Source organism: Calonectris borealis, chromosome 10 (assembly GCF_964195595.1).
Source record: "Calonectris borealis chromosome 10, bCalBor7.hap1.2, whole genome shotgun sequence".
Taxonomy (NCBI): domain Eukaryota; kingdom Metazoa; phylum Chordata; class Aves; order Procellariiformes; family Procellariidae; genus Calonectris; species Calonectris borealis.
Window position 1 is genome coordinate 21,532,378 of NC_134321.1, and position 20,586 is coordinate 21,552,963.

The 20,586-nt window shown below is 40.5% G+C and overlaps 1 protein-coding gene across 2 annotated transcripts in view; it reads left to right on the forward strand.

Annotated features, from left to right (window-relative positions):
• Positions 1-2,023: 2,023 nt before the first annotated feature.
• The window catches only part of SLC6A1 (solute carrier family 6 member 1), a 61,356-nt gene continuing 42,793 nt past the window's right edge, over positions 2,024-20,586 (forward strand). The window contains exon 1 of one of the 2 annotated variants that reach the window (XM_075159344.1): positions 2,024-2,197. The gene's annotated coding sequence lies outside the window, so the exon portion shown is untranslated. Of the gene's footprint in view, positions 2,198-3,780; positions 4,065-20,586 lie in introns of those variants that run through there. The other variant, XM_075159345.1, reaches the window with a different exon arrangement.

A 20,586-nucleotide genomic window follows, 5' to 3' on the forward strand; every position in this document is an offset into this window, starting at 1 on the left:
TAGTTTTGACCTTACCAACGCAAATTGTCATGGAGGCAAAAGACAGCCGACCCTACTGCATTGTAACCAGTGCAGAGGAAACCTTGACAGTCACACGGCCACAACGTGGCAGGAAACCCACAGGTGTCTTACCAGACAATGCCAATGGTGTGGGGAGGGCTGTGGCCTCTTCCGTACTCATTGCACATCCATGCCCAGAGAAAGGTAGCTCTCCTGTTTAAGATCCAGCCTCAAGTGAACTGAATAGTCAGTTAGTACTACTCTGGGAACCGGTCTCAATAACTGAATATATCCTATATTTTTAAAAAGCCAAGGCAATCAGAACCAATACTTAGCCTAAACACAAGGACAATGGGACTATGATGAAGACAAGGGCTAATCAAGTGCTAATCAGTAGCAAAATCTATAACCCTGAAGTAATAGTAGAGATGCCAGAGCAGTAGTTATTCATTGACACTGTATAAATTAGACAACTAGAGTATCTTTAGCTATTACCTTTTCAAACCACATGGGCAAAGAAAATTCCTGATTATTATGGCGAATTACAGGACAATCCAATTATTAGTCTCAGCATAAATACTCCTTGTAATTAATGGGCAACAGTGTTAAACTCTGCTAACATGTTTTCCACATTAAAACTCACACACAAGTCATTGAAGATTTGGAGCAATCTGGCAACCCCTGTACAATTAGCTGGGTTTCAAAATGGTAATTAGCCAATTTTAGGAGTTGTATCCTCTCTATCTGCATGTCCTAGTAATAAATATCAGTGTTTATATTTCTATTGCTGCATGATTATCATATGTTAAACATTAGTTTACACATCATCCTTGAATTCACATAGAGCAACGTATTTGGGGTGGGTTCATAATCCACCCACGGGGTAAACGATAGCCAAAAAACACCCTCCAGACCTGCTTGGGAGGAAAAGGAAGCGAGGTCTTCCCGACTTGACAAGTGTGTGACAGTGCAATGCAAATTGTTGGTTTTGTTACCAATTTTGTGTATTATAAGATAACAGATGTTATCAGAGGTTGTGAATGTTACTTCATCTTCTAAACAACAGAGGCTGTGTTTTAATGAAGTGAAATGTACAGGCCAAGACATGGGACTGACTCTTCTACTTTGGTGATGGCTACTTTAATCCTGCCGCAAGAGAAACCAGCTTACCTTGAAAAACTCTCTAGAAGGTGTTCTTTTTGTTCAATCCTCTGGCCAGTCGTCACTGCCATTCACTCATTTCAGAGAGTCACCTGGGAAGTCAAAGGCGCCAATGTTTTTTCTTCTAGCTGTTAACGTTCATCAGATACCTGGGATGCGGCTGTCCTTGGTGAAACACTGCATGCCATGCGACAAGGCAGCGTTGCTCCGACCTGTCACCACTGTGGTGAGCTCACCCCGCTCCAGCCTCTGCTGGGGAATGTGCCCTCTAGAGCGAGACGGCCAGGGGTTTCTGACTGGACATCTTACACTGAGAACACGGCAAACTGAAAAGTACCCCAGGAAATGGGCGATTCTGACCATTTCTTTTCCTACATATAGACATTTTTGAGGAAGTTTGGAAACGTACCTACGTTTCAGCACTTTAAAAGCACAGTTCTAAGCTTTCCTGTTTGAGATAACCTTCCACTTGGAAACATGCGCCACTCAAACTCGGTCAGAAAACTGTTAGTTTTTCTAGTAGCTCCCCAGACTTGCCGTTCTTAACTTCTTTGTTCAACTTCTGTTAATTTGGGCCGAGGGGAAACTGGCAATCGCCAAACTGCTCAAGGGAACGGATCTCCGGCACGGGTCTGCCTGACAGGGTCTTGGAGCCTCCCCGGAGACGGACGAGGGGGAACGGCTGAGTTGGTAAGAGGTGTCGCCTCCACGCAGAGCGATGGGATCTCGGCCTGCGGCCAGGCGAGGCGGGCCAGGCCTGAGGGGGAGCCGCCGGCGCCGTCCGCCGCCTCCGCGCCCCGCCGACGGTCCCGCTCCTCAGGGGCGGGCTGGGGGCGGGGCGGGGCGGCGCGCGCCCGGCCCCGCTGCTGCGCGGCCGCTGCTGCGTGGGGAGGGCGCGGCGGAGCGGCGGGCGCCGAGCTTTAAATGAACATTACTATCGCTCGGGGAGGGCAGCGCCGGTGGCTCGGCCCGGTTGGCGGCGGCAACGGCAGCTCTTCTTCTTCCTCCTCCTCCGCCGCCGCCGCCGCGGCGGCAGGTAAGGTGTGCGCGTTTGAACGCAAACTTCAGTCCTTTTCCGTGCCCGGTCCGCGGCCGCCGCGGCACCCTGAGGCGAGGCGGGCGGCGCTCTCCCGCCCTGCGGGGGGACACCGCGGTGCCCCGCGCCCTTCCGCGGGCGGGCGGGTAGCTGCCGGCAGCGCGGGACGCAGCCGCCTCGGGGGAAGGAGGCTGAGGCGGCGCCAGCGGCGTCTCCTCGGAGGGCGGCGGAGCCCTGTGGGGAGAGGGGCGACGGCCCCGCGGCGGAGCCCTGTGGGGAGAGGGGAGACGGCCCCGCGGAGGGGTTGGGGGCGACCGCGGGAGCCGCTGAGGTAAATCGCCCGGGAAACGGCCGCGGGCGGTCGCCTGTTGCCGTCGCGCTGGTGGGGGCTTGCGGTGACACTTGGTTTCTGTCAAATGCACGGGCAGTCGCTGCTGGGATCTGTTAAGCCTTCCTCTATCCGCGTGTGCGTTTATAAAGGCACAGGTACCTCTCTAAATGAAGAAGGGAGAGCGGAGGTCTGCCTGAGCTGCCGGGCATTCCTCGGCTCTCTCGGGGAACGTGGAGCTCTGGTTTCAATGGAAATCTTAAACAGCCTCATCCTAATAAAAGTTATTTCCAGAAGGTGGAGTGTTTTATTTTCTTTCGTTTAATATTAAATGTGTTCCAATGCTCTGTTAGTCTGTAGCAGAGCATGGATTTGAAAACATGAAGTGTCAGTCTAGGGCTCTGTTTCTAGCTTGTTGATAATGGATTTAAAGATTTAGTTATAATTTCAGTTCATGTATTATCTTTGCTCAGTTGCTTTAGAACTCGTTTAAGCTGTATTTTCAACAGAGATGAGTGAACTTTAAAGAAAATCAGGTCAGGCATAGATTCCGGGCATCAAAACCTTTTCAGGTCCCAGAAATAGCCACAGAAGTAGCATGACCAATTCTTTTTTCATGCACAAAGCTTTTTTTTTTTTTTTTTTTTTTGCTGGAATTTCTGACAGATACTGGAGCTCATCAACTGGATGTTTTCAGCTTAGTTGATTGAAATAAACATGCTTTCTAAGCTTGCATTCTTATGCAATTATATTAGTCTCCCTTGACTATATGAGGTTTGAGTTTCTGATAGAGATTGTAGTTCTTAATAAAGTCTGTTTGGCACAAGCTTTTTCTTTTTGCATTTTCAGGGTTTAGATATATGAGAAGGTGAAAAGGAAGACGACTGTGAGGGAATGTGCATATTAGCTGTTATGGATGTTAGTAAAAAAGGTTCAGAGAGAATGTTTTATTTCTAAATTTCTAATATTCTGTACTTGAAACAATGGGGTTCTTAAGTTATTGTATGTCTTAAAGTCTTGAAACAAGAATTGAGAAATATTTATCTTGCAGTAAATGGGTCAGATGATAACATCTTCCACTGGATCTCTTACTTCTGTATTGGACAGCTCTGGTTGCTAAGTAGCTATGAATTTCTAATCCCAAAGTAAATGATGTCATAATGACATCATCACGTCCTTTCACTTGATTGATTCTCATAAGAGAACAGTAATGAGATTTGATATACATGTCCCATCTCCTTAGTATTCTTCCTTTGCTTCAGGGGATTTCCTGACCTGCCTGGCAAATTCCAATGAATCAGACTGAGCTCTAGTAAAAAGACGGTCCTTTTGGAGACGAGGTGGAACATTAAAGTGACAGTGGCTGATCCTGGTCTCTTCAAAATCTGAGGAACTTGGCAGCTTATGTTTTAAACGTGGAGATCTAGATATGAAGGGCAGTGATTTAAAACTTGGAGTTATTAAATTCGCGTGCAGGTGTGAAAGTGACTTGAATTTCAAAGACACTCAGCTTGAGCAGTTCAAATTGACTTTAATTGGGTATGTGGAACTTCAGCACTGTTGAGGATCAAGTCATTTAAAGTGTGTGAATCTAAATACTTTAGGTGGGGCAGGGGGAACAGATAAAACATAAGCAGATAAACATAACAGATAAAACAACAGTCCTTCGGTTGCCAAAATAAATTTCAGTCCTAATGGTAAATGGATGAAATCTGTCAGAAATTGCCATGTTAATACTGTGTTAAGAATTGACAGCTCAATTTTTTTTTTTTTTCCCTAGCTAGGTAGCATAATTTAACCATTGATAAGTTTGAAGCATTTTAATATCAACACTGGCATCGTAGGGAACTCCTTGTAAGACAGTTCTAAATCTTTGGAGTTTATAGAATGTGTAAGAAATTGACGTTTTTTGCTTCTTCTGAGGTTAAAGGTACAAATGATGTCATTTGGTGATGATCAGCATGGACTGCTAGTTTTTACAGTTTATTTTTATCGTGTGTTAATATGAGCATGGGTCTGCATAAATTTTAGGCAATTATTTTCACGATAAATAGTTGTTTTGTGATCATGAATTTCTTCATACCCAGTGAGTCTGAAATATTCTAGACAGGGCTTTGTGTATTTTATGTGTGTAAATCTTACTGTTTCATATGCATGTGGAAAAAGGAGAAATGAAGCAATTTTCATGTCTGCTTTATTGAACATGTAATTTCATTTGGTAAAGTTAAAAGCTGAGTCTGTCTTTTATAACCCTCAGAGGCTGCACACACCAATCTCACTTGATTTATGAATATCGTGGGTTGCTAAAATGCATTTCAAAAGTAAATAATGATTTGTTAGCATGGGCGAGTTGGTGGTTAATGTATTTGCTGAAGATACTGACTGCTGATGTGATGCTTCTATTATTGCTAAAGTACTGCAGCATTGATGGCACTATTAAGTATAATAGAGTAGTAATTGAACATGAGGACTGGGAACAAGCAAAATAGGAAGGTATTGGGGGAAAAGGCTTTTGACTGTATGTTTGAATCTATTCACCATGTAAGTGCAATCCAAGCTATGGATGCAAAAAGGAAATTTCTAAATAATCTGCAAGAATTCTGCACTCATGATCCTATATGCCGTGACAAATTTCCATGTTTTAGATGCTTTCTGGGATGACTCAACTACGAACAAGTGATTTGGAAAAAAAAAAAAAATTATCTCTGAAGAGAATCCTTGATGACAATTTCTTTTCAAGTTATCTTAGGATTTTCTACTTGCCATGATTTTTTCTAACTCATGCTTGCCTTGAATGTTGGAAACGAAAAATGAATGTGGACTTGGGGACACATCTGTGCCTTTCAACTGCATGTTAGATGGTCATCTGTGACATTTGCATGGTTGTGCTTTTAATATGGTGACACATTTGGTTACATAAAATGCAGAAAGCAGTGCACCTCAAAGCCTTTCTGAATGCTTGTGATGGAAGGTTGATTCTGCAGTCCTGACCTCTTTGAACAAGCGATGACAGCGCAGATGTGGCCAAACAGAGAAAGACAGCGAACACTTTCACAGTCGTGACAGATCTCATGTAAAAGACAAAGTCAGTTGTTGCAGTGGCTCAGTAAAACAACGGACAAGGCAACAGTCTTTTGTTGTACAAATAGCAATAAGGAATGCAGTCTTTAGACTTGTATTATCTACTGCAAGTCTAAGCTGCGTTCAGATCACAGGTGAATTATCTGGTATCTGGCTTAAAAAAACCCAAGTGATATGCTTCAGAACTTCTAGCAACTGAGGTGTTTTGTTCCCCTGCCTCCAGAAGCATGTCCTTTGACTGCCAGTGTGAGGATAGCCAGTATTTCAGCTCCAACTTCTGCTTTTGTCATAAGCTCTGTGTGAGAATAGGATGAAATACCAAGTGGATTATTGGATTTACTTTTTTTTATTTAGATTTTTAAGGGGAAAATAATATCTGTAAAATCTGAGACTTTTTCAGGCCACTTGTGTGAGCCTTTTATAAGGGCAACGCTGGCAGTTGGATATTTGAAATGTGTTTTGTTCAATCAGATTGGAAGGTAACCTGATAAGCAAATTCATCTACACCTGGATCTCCTTTACTGATGAAAAAAAATCTGCCAGCTGCATAAAGAGTGCTATTTTCAGAATGCAGGCAGGATTTGGTCCCTCATATACTAGGAAGTAAAATAATTTAAAAATGTATTTTTTTATATGTACTCTACCTTCCTTTCCGTTACGAAGGAATTTGAAGAAGAAAAGTCACACAGTGTAACATGAACAACAAATTGCTACTTTCCAAGAAACCCTTTGTTTTTTTTATTTTTGCACAAATGTATTTTGCAATAATTTTAATTGTTCAAGATCCGGCCAACATGCAAGCTTGTGAACACAGAAGACGCTAACCATGTCCACAATAGAGCTGATGTAATCTGCAAACCAAGGACTAAATGCTGCTGGCAGTTGCACTAGTGTAGTTGCAACAACATTAGCATGAGAGGTCACGCTTTGGCTTTACCCCAAGGAAACAGACCCAAACCATTTACATGTACATTCTGGTATTTCCGTGTTGCTACTCTGATCAGACTTAAATGTGCAGAAAATGCCACTCTTTTAACAATAGTTCTGCTTTGTATTGGATTAATGACAGCTCTTTGTTACAAAAGAACCCTGTGGGTTACAGGGAACCCACAAGGTGTAACAGGTACAAGTCCTTTGACTTCAGCTGTAATTGATGCAGTGCTTTGAGTAATCTGTGTTTGTCTTACTCTGTAGGAATTCTGATGTGCCACTGTTGTCGGTTTAAAAAACAAACAAACAAAATACAAAAACAACAACAACCACCTAAAAGAAATAAAATCAAATCCAGATGTGGCCTTACACACTGGTGGCTAACATTATCTATTAGATACGAAAAGGCTTTCTATTTAAGACTTAAATTAATGCATTTAGGTATCAATTATTCCAAAATCACTTTTCCACTGAAAATCATTTCTGAAAGAATTCATCATCCAAAATTAGAAGTTATTTAAGAATGATTAATAGAGTGATTTGTTAAGCTGGAAAAATTTGATTTTATTCCAGTTTTGATCTTTATATTTTAAAAGATGTGATATGTTGTTAGCAAACTTAATGCTGATTTTAGTCTGAAGCGCTGTCTTAGAACAATATTTGTGTAAATTGAATCTTTTCTGTGTAAAATAACAATTTTAATGTTTAATTAGAGTGATAATAGTGATAGTTATAATGAAAAGCATACAGTGAAAAATCAGTACTTTTGACACCAATTGTATTCATATGCTTATCAGGCAATGCCTACACAGTTGAGGTTCATTCTGTAACTTTACAAAATCGTGTAGTAAGACTAAAATTTAGGGCAGAAGAAAGGAAGAAAAAGTCATGTCGGTGGTGAATAAATACATCACAAAATTTTCATTTGAAAAATATATGCTTTCAGTTACCAATCAATGTATTGCTTTCAATACAAACTAAAAATTCATAGGTAAATTGTCCCAATCTGATCTTGAATTCTGCTTGTGCAAGAAATTCTGATTTCTTTTCTTTTTTTTCTTCTCCCTCTGATGCAAAATAGATAAAACTAAGCTCAAGATGCAAACTGTTTTCCCTGAGATATTTGCTCAGCATTTTCATCACTTCTGAGTAGTGAGTTTTGGAGGGGAGGGGGAGAGTTTGCACAGTTTGTGCAATCACCTTTCTTCTGAAATGCGACTTACAGTATGCCCTTGAAGGTAAAGGGCACATACCACCAACTCTTCACCAGTCTGAACCCTAGAATTAGTTAATTTGGGGATTCAGTGATACAGCTCAGGGGAATGGGTTTGCTTGTTGGTTGTTTTTCGTTTGTTTTTTTTTTCCTGGCTGAAATGTAGTGGAGACTCAGTCTGACAACTAATACAGTGCTCAAAGAGAAAATATTTTTCTCTATCAAGGTGATATTGCTGTTTAACATACCTCTTAATTTCAGGCTACGGCAACTGTTTCCCCACTGTATGACTGTTTTCTCAGTGAAGCTGAGATGAAATGAGGCAACTGTTTTAAAAACAAGTCTCACAGGAATAAAACATGGCCTCCAGTTGTGGATACAAGGGGGGCACTGTTTAGTATTCTTCTCTTCCTCAATTGTTTTTAAAGGCTAATTAAAGCCTAAGGAGACACTCTGACAGTCACACTAGCACAAATCCCTGTTATTGCTCTGATGATGAGCCTTGATGCTGGAAATTTTGCATGCCTTCTGTAAATGCTACAAATAGCAGGAAGGGATAGATAAAATGACACAGATGCTTTAATTATGATTTGATTACAGAGCAACCAGAGGAGTCTATTCTGAGGAATATGCAATTAGAGAAAATTCTGAGCACTATCTAACCTTCCGAAATTAAAATTAACTGGGATTATTTGAACTGGGTTTTGATATTTCTGAAAGAATATCATTCCTCAAGGATCTTGCTGCTCTTGTGTGATAGATCCTTTCTAGCTTAGCAGATGGGTTTCAGGGTAACACAATGTCATCTCCCTCAGCTGCGTCTACTGGTTTGCTTCACCTAGCAGTCCCATCTTAGTATCCCTTCTTAGTGTCCCGTCTTAGTAACCTACGTATAGGAGGGTGATGCAGAACCTGCATTTCAACTGGAAGTAAGCAGCCATCCCTTAGTTGAAGCACAAAAAAGGAAGAGCAGTTTAAACTTTCCTGGATCATCTCTCCATACCTTCTCTGTGAAAACACAGTTTTTCAATCTCATGAGCAAGAAAATTAGAGTTATGCAAACTTGTTATGCAGGTTCCAAAGGGAAGGCGTACATGGAAAATTCCATTCCTTTTCCTCTTGCAAACTATTTAATAGCAGAAAGCTATATGATTAAATATGTTAAGCTTCTTTGTGGGCTTAAGTGGTACAAATGACTTGAATTTAATTCCATTGATTTCACTAGCTGTCAAACATGAGCAGAATTCAAAATCCATCCTAGAGTTGAATAGCAGCGTGCCTTCAGCCTGAAATGTAAAGACACTTAAATCTTATGGAAGTTACATTCTCAGATAGTAATCATGCTTTCTTCACTTTCCTGAAATGAGTTCACCTATCTGGACAGGCAGCATCAGCCTGGAGACTGGTGCGAGGCACAGAGCTGATAAAACACTGCTAGCTGCAGGAACAGCGAGGTGAGGGCACGAGCAGGTCAGGAGGCTTTCGGGTTGCAAACAGCACCACGTACACATAATGATGACAATGGCTGTGAACAAGTAATGTTTTACTTACTTTTCCACAATGCTTAGCATGCTCATTTACCAGCGGTAGAAAGGTTCTTTTCTCTTATTTTCTGTAGAACCTAATATTTAAATATTTATCACTTATGCTTGAAAATCATACTTCAAGTGTAACATCAGTTACTCTCCCTGAACTACCGCTCTCGAGCCCAAAAGAAGAGGACCTGCCAGAGGCCCTCCTGCGCTCTAGTTTGGGGCGCAGCGTTTGCTTTGGAGCTGGAGTGTGGCAGCAGTGGAAGGGAGAAAGACTCCTCCTTCAGCAAGCTTCGTGAGACCTGCTGTTCCAGCTGTTCATAGAGGCCACGTGAAACTGGGCTTTGTTGATCTGGATGCTCTGTGAATGGCTGGGGGGTTGAGAGTGGCACCAGCTGGCTTCATTCATCTCCCTGACGGGTCTGTTCTTGAAGACTGACCTTGCTTTTGACCTTGCTTACCTTCAACAGCAATGGAAACACCTGACCTGACACTGAATGTGGCCAGCGTAGCTGAGGATAGATGGTGTTCAAGACACTTAAAGAATTGCTGTTCTTTCTGAACAGCTGCTGAGCACAATTAAGCTTAAGTGTAGCTAAAGATCAGCTGGATTCAGCAGCCTGTCAGTCTCCTTTGTCAATTGTAAGGGCATTTTCTAGTGTAGTGCCTTCTTTATTTATTTTAACATTTCTTTTTAAGAGCCTTCAAACCCTCCAACTTCAAAGCATTTCTGTTCCTACTGACCCCTGTGTATTTCACAGGGATAAAACCTCTAGTTAGCAACTTAGGGATGATTTGTCAAGGGTCGTTTTAATAAATTAGGTTATTTATTTTCTGTCTGAAATACCCTGGTTGGTGACTAAGAGAAACTTTGTATTAAGCTGTGCAAAGCATAATGAGGTTGCTATAATGCTTTGATGTGGAAATGCTTAAATGCCAAAAAAAAAAAAAAAGATGGTATTGATAGAGAAAGCTTACTTAAAGTATCTAGGGACAATTTATATAAACCAAATACAGATTATACTATAAAGATTGTAGATTTTTATAATAGCCCTTTAAAACTTTAATATTGAACATCATAAAAAGGTAAAAATCAAATTGTTTTCTTGAACTGTTCTGCAGATAGTTACAAACTCAGTCCTTTTTATAAATAAAGATATATTTTATATCAATGATAGAGAAATTAATATTGCAATAGATGTACAGTAAGATTTTTGTTTCCTCATACCTATTACAAAGCCATTCTTCATCAACAAACTTACTGAGCTGACTGTTAATTTTTCTGGAATTAAAAGGCTATAGTGAATTTGCATGATGTTCGTCTCGCTTAATGAAGACTGTTATGTAAGAGTCGCTTCCCCTTAGCTGATTGAATTGTATTTCCCATGCCACTTCTTGCTTTCCATGTTGCTTATAGATTACCAAAACTGAGTTTGCTGTATTTTCTTCTTGTATTTATTCTCGAGGCTTATTAGCACAAAGTAGCTCTGAGCCATGGCTTGGGCACCAGAGATTCTGAAAGCCTCAAATAGCCGTAATAATGGAGTTGGATGAAGGATGCTGGTTGCCATGGGAACAGTGCATGTGCCACACAAGATAATGTAACTGCTGTAGTGCAGAGATCTGTGCTGCATATTGATTGCAAGATTTCTTGAATTCCTTATAAATTTTGTGCCCTGTATTCCACCTAGCAAGTGAGAGAAGCTTGTCAGCTGGACTAAATCCAGAGAGATTTTGCTAATTTGAAAAAAGTTGACTTTTACATGTGAGGGGAGAAGAAGGGGTCAGAACTACTTGAGAGTATAGTTAGGTTTGCAGCCTTTTCTTGTTGAGTTGACAGTGTCCTAACTGTTGTGTTAAATTGGAGTTAATGAAGTATTAGAACTGAGGCACTACGGGTGAGTGCCCCGAGTTAAAAGTGACAATAGAAGGCCTTAGGAAACTGAACCTTCACCTATATAATGTTTCGTACAGTGGCTCGTCACCTGGACACCTACACAGTATCACAGTTCCACAGTGTACCTCTTCATTGCTCGTGTTGGTATGCCACTGAAAAGTTCATTTTTGTTCCAGCTTGCGAATCTAATTAATGGCATAGCTGTGCAAAATATTGTGATTAAGAAATACCACACTCATTGACAGCCAAGAGGATGAGTGCAGTATTGGTCATTTCACCAAGCTGGGGGAAGGTAAAACATGCAGGTTTTAATTTGGAGGAATTCTGTGTGAACGAGATTGGAGCTTCTTTTTTCTTTAAATGTATGAAAATCACACCTTTCAGAGTGGCAGGGTCTACCAGGTTAGCGTAGTACTAGTGGGCTGCTAAAATTGTCTGCGATCTTGCATAAAAATGAATGAAGCAGGACTGGTTTTGCTGTAATTCTGCAGCCCAAGTTTTCTGGGTCCTGGAATAACAACAGAGAAACTCTAGTAATTGTCCCAATAGCCCAGATCTTCACCAGATAGACCAGCAAAGGTCTATCAGTGGTTTACTTAGTGAAGCGCTGCTTCACTGCAGGTAAGCCCTGGCATGTGATCTCAACAGGGGCTCATATTCTGCTTCAGGATCCTGCTGCCTTTACTCAGATGAGATCTCTAGGCCACTGTTCCTCAGTGAAAGGCAGCTGAGTCCAGTAATGCTCAGGATGATTGTGCAGATGAGATAATACAAATTAAAGCTGTCCTTCTAGCTTTACCCCCCTGGGAAGGGTGATGCCAGAACACTCTTGCTTGCCTTCAGCAGGATTGCTAGCAATTGGCCACTTGTTCTCTCTCTAATGGTAAAAGTCACAGCTTCCCCAGTGCTGATGTTACTGAATCAAACCTACTGCTCCCCTCCTCCCAGGTTATATGTGGGGATACATACCCTTTAAATTTTTTCTTAGATCTGCTTTCCCAAATTTTTCACTATGAGGAGTTTGTGTCAGAACACAAATTTCTGGCAGCCGTTAAAAAAACCCAACAACAAAAAAACATCCTGTTGACACCTGACATTTATTGGAAGGTCTCTGCCTTTTTTTTTATCTTTTTTAATCCCTGGAAAACCTCCTGTTAGAGAAGATACTGTGTAATTATTGATATTACAAGGTTTTTGGAGATGATTTATATTGTTTTATACCTACCTCATGCTGTTTGAATCTCTGGGTGTTGTCTGAATCTACCTTAGAAGTATCAGAACTTTAGGAACTGTGAGTTTTTCTGTGAGGTTTTCTGGGTCTGCTCTAGTAAGATACTTATCTCGAGGGAGAGATGAGTAACTTAAAATATATGTGAGGTGTTATTTGTCAGAACTGTGTCTGAGAGAACATATTTAGAAATGCTAGGCTATTGTGCCCTCTGGGCATCATTTGCCGGGTTGTGTGACTTTGTTCATCGTAGAATCATAGAATAGTTTGGGTTGGAAGGGACCTTTAAAGGCCATCTAGTCCAACCCCCGTGCCATGGGCAGGGACATCTTCAACTAGATCAGGGTGCTCAGAGCCCTGTCCAACCTGACCTTGAATGTTCCCAGGGATGGGGCATCTACCACCTCTCTGGGCAACCTGTGCCAGTGTAAATTGTAAAAATTTTCTTCCTTATAGTACGGGTCATCTCAAATGGGGTGCTCAGATATCCATTCTGTTCATTCTAGACTACTATTTCCATTTTTTCTGGACTACTATTCCTGGTTTTAGATCCTACCACCACATCCTAGCAGAGTACCTAGTTTTACTGCCAATTCAAAAAACTGATTGTACAGGATCAGCTGTTCTGGGTTTTTTTCTGGTACAGCCAAGGCAAACTGAGATATCATCTAAGATGCCTGTTTAAAACCAAGATGCCTGCTTTGTAATGTATAGACAGTTACATTTTAGACCACTTAAACATAGTAAGGGACTAGTGGCACTGCATTCTGATATGTTTAATTTAAACCATTAGTTTGTCATTTCTTTTGTAACCCTTTAACATTTTCTGGGATTATGTAGTAATTCGTGGGTGAAATCCTTAGTCTTTTTTGAAACAAAATACATGTTGAATTTAGTAAGTGAACTGATTAGTGAACTTGGACATCAGACATTGCCTTAGATATTAGTAAGACTCCCGCCTAGTGAAACCTGACTGCAGTGGTGTCACCCACCCACCAGTTTGGCTAAGCCCTTCCTGCTGCACCTAGTTTGAGTGGTGCCCTGTGCCACTGCCATGTGAATGAAGACTTGGACCTTCTGCCAGGTGTCCAGGGATTAGCCGGTGAGGTTTGCCTATGTGTGTGTATGTATACATACAAATACACACACATCACACTGTGTGTTTGTGTATATGTATGTGTGTGTGTGTGTGTGTAGTCTACAGTTCTTGCCTTTTCCTACTATCAGTTACGCTCCTGCTGTCATTTGATGGTGTTTAAGATGATTGCTTGGAGTAGAAAGTGCTTCAGTTAGGATAAAAGTGAACAGACTGGAACTGAATTTGTCAGTTGTAACTTTTGTTTTGGCCTATGCTGTGCACCCAGCTGGAAATGGCTTGTCACCATAACAAGATGGTAATATGGTTCTGAACGAACATCTAGCAGTGGCACAGTTATTGATTGTCCCTTGTTTGTCCTTAGACTATCTGGTACTGTCCTGGTACTATCATAATTTTAAAGCTTTTAAGTAAAGCTTTAAGTAAAGCTTTTAAGTAAAGCTTTTAAAGCTTTTAACTCAGCTTTTAAGTACAGGCACATGTATGTATGTCTGTAAATACATAGAGCAGCCTGGCTGGAAGTGCCCATGAAGAATGCCAGTGAATATGCTTACTCTTTGCGGTGCTTTATGGTGTTGATGTCTGTCTATTGCATTGCCCCTAGGAATTTTCAATGACAAAACGGTGCTAAATTTGATAAAGGCAGGGACTGAGTTTATAGCACGATATCTTTTCAACTTACATCTTTTCTGAACAAAGTAGTGTTTGAGGGGCTAGATAACAAACGCACGTGAAGGACGGGGAATCTGCTGCTGTCATTCTATGGAAAACCATCTAGGTTACCAAATGTATCGACTTCCATGTATCCCTTAGGTGACTTTTCTTGGTTGAACTCCACTGAATCAGAAAGCTGCTGCTGATTGCTAAGGTCTTGTGTAGCATCTAGTGTACAACATTCTGTAAATCTACCTTGTTTACTGTACTAAATTGGAATTGAGTGATTATAAAGTAACGATTAACACCCCGTAGCTGAATAGATTTTAAGAGTGCAGGTCTGATAAGAAATTCAGCTGCCGCCCCCTGCCTTATCGTGCCAAAAACCCCAAAAACTCTGGCATGTAGAATGGTTGCTGGATTGAATACGATAATGTTTCAATAATAAGCATGTGTAGTTGAGAAGGGAATAAGAATGAATATTTCTGAAGAAAACAGCAGGAAAATGAGCCAGATGCTTACCTTGGAAAGGTCAGTGACTTGAATGGATCAACAGTAATTTTTACTAGTTGTGAATCTGGCCCTGGCATCTAGGTCCTCTAAGGAGTACAGGAAGGATTTTGCTGTTTTTTCAAATACAAGCAAATGGAGACTATCTATGGTTTATTATTCAGAACTCCCTTTTCAAGTGCTCATAGCAGCCTTTAAGCCTTCAAGAGGAAGCAGCAATACCTGACAGTGCATAGATACATGTGGTACCATTTCATCTTCATGGCTGGCTGAAAAAGATTGATGGTTCCGCTTCACAGCGACACTTGGAGGGCTGTGAGGAAGATTGTTTTCCTACATTTGCATTCAGCTACTCCAAGTATATCAATTTCCACTGAGCATAAGGTGATTTTGATTTTACACAACAAGAGTTTCCAAGGAGCTGCTAGATTTACAAAAGCGGTTGCCAAGGGTCTCCAAGGGACTTGACAGATTTACAGACTGATGACATACTACTAGTGTAGTCCCAATGGAAATTGGGTTTGATATAAATAATAAAGAATTGGAGGTGCTCAAGGACAATGTTCAAAAGCAATTTAGAGAGGTCATGGAACATTTTGATTTGTCTCAGTATAATTCCTCCCACAAAAGGGAGTTGAACTGTGACTGCTGGAATTTATTTATTACAGCTTTATACTTTTTTTATATTGAAAATTGACCTTCAGCATTTTATTCCACTTCTATCTTTCTTTATGCAGATTACATAAAAATAAATGCGTAGTTTATGAAGATAAAATCTTCGGGGTGGGGAAGGTTTAAATGAGAGTTATCTAAGAATGGTTTTTATTTTAAGAGAGTACATATATTTTAGCCAAAGCAGTTTAGTAATGGACAAATACGGGCTTGGGAAATGCTTAGATGGACCTTTGAAAAACGCCACAAATTTCCTAAATAATTTTTTTTAAAGTCTATTTTAAAAAAACCACACACTATTATTTGCAGATCACATCTGTGCCAGCACTGACAGTATTAGAAAGGCAACCCTATTTAGTTTGTTCTTTTGTTCTTTATATAAGGACTTGCTGCCTTGTCTTCTGAGTAACACAAAAGCTATTTTATTTCTGAGGAACAAATTCTTTCTGAGTGAATCCTGTAAAATATTGACCACTATATTTTCTTTTTGCCGCTATTTTTGAAGTTGTAGAAAATTGCACAGAATTGCATTGCAAGGGCAGAGCTACTTACATCCTGGTTTGCTTCAAGTGGTTAAAGAAAAGAATTGCTGAGAGGTGCCTAAGATATGGCAGCTAAGTATGTGAATGTCCATGTACCTGCTAGTTAAAAGCCGTGTGTATTGTGGCTACAGATGAATTCTTTTCATTTATAGATGTACTGATGTTAGAGATGAGATGGGGGGCAGGGGAATAATCTTCCTTGTTCAGAGGTTATATAGATGTTGTCTTGAAATGCACTGTATTCAGGCTCCCTCAAAAGCTATTGCAGCTTATTTTTTGCCACAACATATTGTGGGGATTAATCACATTCATGTATTTACAGTCAAGATTAGCTGCTTCCTTGCTCCATGCAGACAGTCTAAAAATCACATTGATGATGGGTAACACTGATAAACATATAGTAAAGCAATCAAAAAAAAGTGTGCAGATTTATGGGCAGTTTTCTTCCTAGGGGGTGACAAAGGTGTGCAGATTGAGGACAGCTAAGCTGTTAGCAAATGCGCGCCTATTGTGGCAGCACAGAATGAGGAAAAATAGCTGTAATTGCACAAAGATGTATCAGTTGTACTTCCCTTGTGGATAGGAAGACATGTAAATAATTAACACTACAAAGGAATGGCCACAATGGAAAGAATCTAGCATTAACCTCTGGTGTCCTCTTTGGAAAGCAGATGAAAACTATCAAGGCCCAACTCCCTGCCTGCCTTGCTGCACATAGGAGACTTCTGGCAACAGTGGAAGAAGCAGTGCAGAAATGATTGCTACTTGGTGCTGCAAGAGTGGTTGCCTCTGCTTGGACCCTTTGGGATTAAAGAATGACCAAGGAACATAACTGTGGGCATTTTTTGTCCTTCATGCACCATTTTGTTCCACTTGGTCTGCTACTTTTTGGCTGGGTGGTAGTAAGCAGGTTTGCTCTAAGTAATTTAGTTTTCCCCAGCAGGTGTGGGATTTGGCACTGGGCCCTTTGAAGAAGTTAGGTCTGAGAGAAGAGCTTGCAGCTGAAGAGCTTTGAATAGCAGCAGGTAACAACCTCAAATTGCAGTACCTCAGACTTGTCGCTGTTTCTTGCTTGCTTCTGGATTAGGAGCATAAGCATGCAAAAAATTCTGAGTTGAGGAATGCTGTAGCCATTTAAAAAAAAAAAGGGGGGGCAAACAAAAAAACCCCTAAGAATTGTTTAAGAACTAACATTGGGTCAGAATGAGGAACACAAGTGATTATTACACTTAGCGTCTGGCATGTGTGTCAGCCTATCTTGTGTCTGAAAGCAAAATGTATGGCTGTCTCCACATAGTTTTATTCATCAATGCTGTATTCATGCACTTCAGCAGAAAATGGCTGTTGTAAGAAGATTTACATGGGTGCCATACATTCTGCTCTACTTATATTATCAATGATTATGCTGAGTTGGTTTCTATGTGAAAAACATTGTGAGCCTCTCTGTAGATTCGCTACATTCACTTGTCTTTTCTGCTGGGCTGGGCTAGTTAAGATCACACTGCTTTGTTTATTTTTTTTTTAAAGGCATTTGCTTTTTTTGTGTGTGAAGTAATTGTGTAGTTGTTGTTTATCTTCTGTGAGTGTTTGTAACAAGATTTATTCTGTAGCTATGAATGTTAGTTGTACAGCAGTTTTTCTCCATGATGCTTCTACCTTCAAGATGGAGGATTTATGCACAGCCGCTAGAAATGAATGTTGCTTTTCCAGCGGGAGGCTCTTGTAGTGGAAATCAGGGAGCTGGAAGAGAGGCTGGAAGTGTAAATGAGAAAGCCGGTGATCTTTGCAAAAAGCCATAGCTCCACTGACCTTGATACGCTTACAGTAGTGGACAATGCCGTGCTGTGCATTTAGACACGGTTATGGGAAGCATAAAATGTTGACTGGATGACAGCTGGGCCGCCATGACATTTTGTGGGGGAGGGTCCTTATTTTCATCAGGAAAGCTGAATTGGTTACTGTTCTGTCTGGAGGATGGGTATCACAAAAGAATGCTGCTTCGGCTTACTTTTTTTATAGTATTAATTCAGTCCCAGCTACCTAATGTCGCTGTTGCTTCCACAAAATATTTCCACTTCTAGAACAGCAAATGAAAATAATCTGCATTCAGTTTAGAACAAGGCTCTATATTTTGTTTGAATAATGATGACAGCTTCCTTAAAATCAGAGGTGAAATTCTGTCACTGGTTGGAGATGTGCAGAGGAATCTGAAATGCATAATATACCATTGAATGAGTTGTGTTTGAGGATGTCTAAACTGTCTTGCAAATAAATGTCTCCAACATCATGATTTATTTCTAGGGAACTTTATTTAGCAGGAGCATGAGTTATCTCTGCCATGTAGCAGTCAAGATTCACAGTTTTCGTGAAAGATCTACTACTACAGGAATAAAGACATCCTTTGTTTACAGGAGAGGGGAGGGGGGAAAAGCACCCTTCAGGCCGTTGTTTATAGCGGCTGACGTGACAGAACAAGAACGTGCCTTTGCTTGTGGAATCTCAGATTGGCATCTTTACAGGGAAGGGGAATCTTCAAGGGTAGCTTAAAGCTGACACTTTGTCATCTTGCAGTGATAAGCCCTAAAAAGAGCTGTTGTATGCACTGGAGTATGTTATGCATGATAAAAATTGAATACTGGAAGAGTTAGAAACGGTAGTTTGTATTCAGTAGCTGAATTATGCAAGGTATGGAGTGCTGTCTTGTGTGGAACGTTCTCAGTTAATGCGAATTTCTTTGCTAATAAAAGGCTTCAAGATTTGGTCCAATGGATCTTAAAAATGGTAGTGCTATTTGTGGATATGATTGGCAGATGTAATCCCTTTCCTGCTCTCATCTACATCTTTCCTTTCCTAGTCTGTGCCAGCCATTGGACCAAAACATAATTAAATCTAGTCTTTCAGAACCAAAGTAGGCATTAATCATTCAGGGTACTTCTTTCTTTTTCTCTTTCTTAGAAGTCTAAGAAAGATAGACACCTTAATCCCACTGATAAATGCACACGTATGTATTTTTGGCTCCTTTGAAAAATTCAGCCACTTTATTTAATATAATCCAGTGGTGATCTTTTATCAATGCTCTCTTAATGACATATAAATCTTTGACATTCCCTTTGCAAATATTGTGAATGAATTGGAAATGTCATATATTTAAAAAATAATGCTACCATAGGTTTGTTTTTTTTTCTTATATATTAGTTGTAAGAAATAGACAAGCCTTACTCTTTTCTGTCTTTTTAATTGTAGTACTTGGTACCCACAAATGCTTCCATAGCATAAGAGAAAGCAATTTTCCTCAGTTTCCCCTTACCTTTCATTGAGGTAAGCGTTGACTTGCTGATAGCCATTGCACAAGCTTTCTTTCTCTAAGCAAACCTAAAAAACCAGAACAAACTATAAAAATGTACAAAGTAGCATTGGCCCTTCTAAAGTGTGGCGAGCAAGTAAAAATTGTGCCTTCTTAAACAATGTACTAGCCTTGCCCTGAATGTAGTTATCCCTTAAGGTTATTATGAGAGTTTGATAGACATGCTGGTGTGTCCCTTTTAACAGGTAGCCATGTAAAAGGTCATATGGTTTGAAGACAGGAATGATGGAAGTCTAAAACTGGTGATATAGCGTATCCTCTACTGGTTGGAGGCATGTCAGTGAACATTTGCACAAGTAGGAAATAATATTTCGAGTTTATTTGTTCTGGTTTTTTTTTTTTAAAAAAAAAAAAAAAGGGCAGGAGAATTTATTCTGCTTTCCTCGATGGAAAGCTTTATCCACAGCAGCTGTCTTAGTATAAACAATTAAGCAAGAGAAGCTGCAGTACTTGGGCCTGACACTTCTTCCTTCTTCTCCTAGGATCTCCGAGCAGTGTGCCACCTTTAGAGATGTGGTGGGCATCATGAAATCTCATGGTACACAATCATAGAAAATTTAGATTGGGAAGAATGTCTGGAGGTCGTCGGGTCCATGCGTGTGCACTGTATGAGCTGATTTTTTTATTTGTCTACATTTGAACTGCTTACAGAAAAATTTGAACAAATCAAGAAATTATATGCATGTCACTTAGATTGCTTGCTCTCTGCTTCTTCCAAGTTGATCGTGGAAAGCAAATTTTCATAGCTATAGAGAGGTGAATATTTCTGTCCTTACTGCAATACCTTTATAGTGTGGTGTGCTTTTTGTTTGTTTAGGCTTGTTAAAATTTGCTCCATTTAGCCTAATGCCCTTTTCCTTCAAAGTAACACGAGCTCCCAGTGGCAGCTGAGGATATTCACCGCTTAACAGAACCAAGCCCTCCGTTTGCACAATCCTTGCAGTCTGGCAGTGTATTTGGAGTAAGTCCATTATGACTGCTTTAGATTGGCTTAGAGCTAAATCAGAAGAGAGAACACTTCACTCTGTCTGTGCTATGCAGATAAGAACTGCATAGCAGTTCACTGTCTGTGAAGAAATCTGACTTGTTTTGCCACTTGTTGTTTTATTACACTCATAGGGGCATACAGTTAACTTCTGTGCATTATTCTGTAGGAGTCTCCATTTCCTGGTTAATACCCGGAAGATACGGCTTCAGAGGAGCCAGGATATGTTCCTCCTACCCAGTACTGTGCAATACAGAAAGGTTTCTTTTCTTGTGTAGAGAAGATGCAAGGAATCAGTTATTGTCTAATAGGCAGAAACAGTTGTTTTTTTTTTTTCTTTAGGAAAATGAATGCATT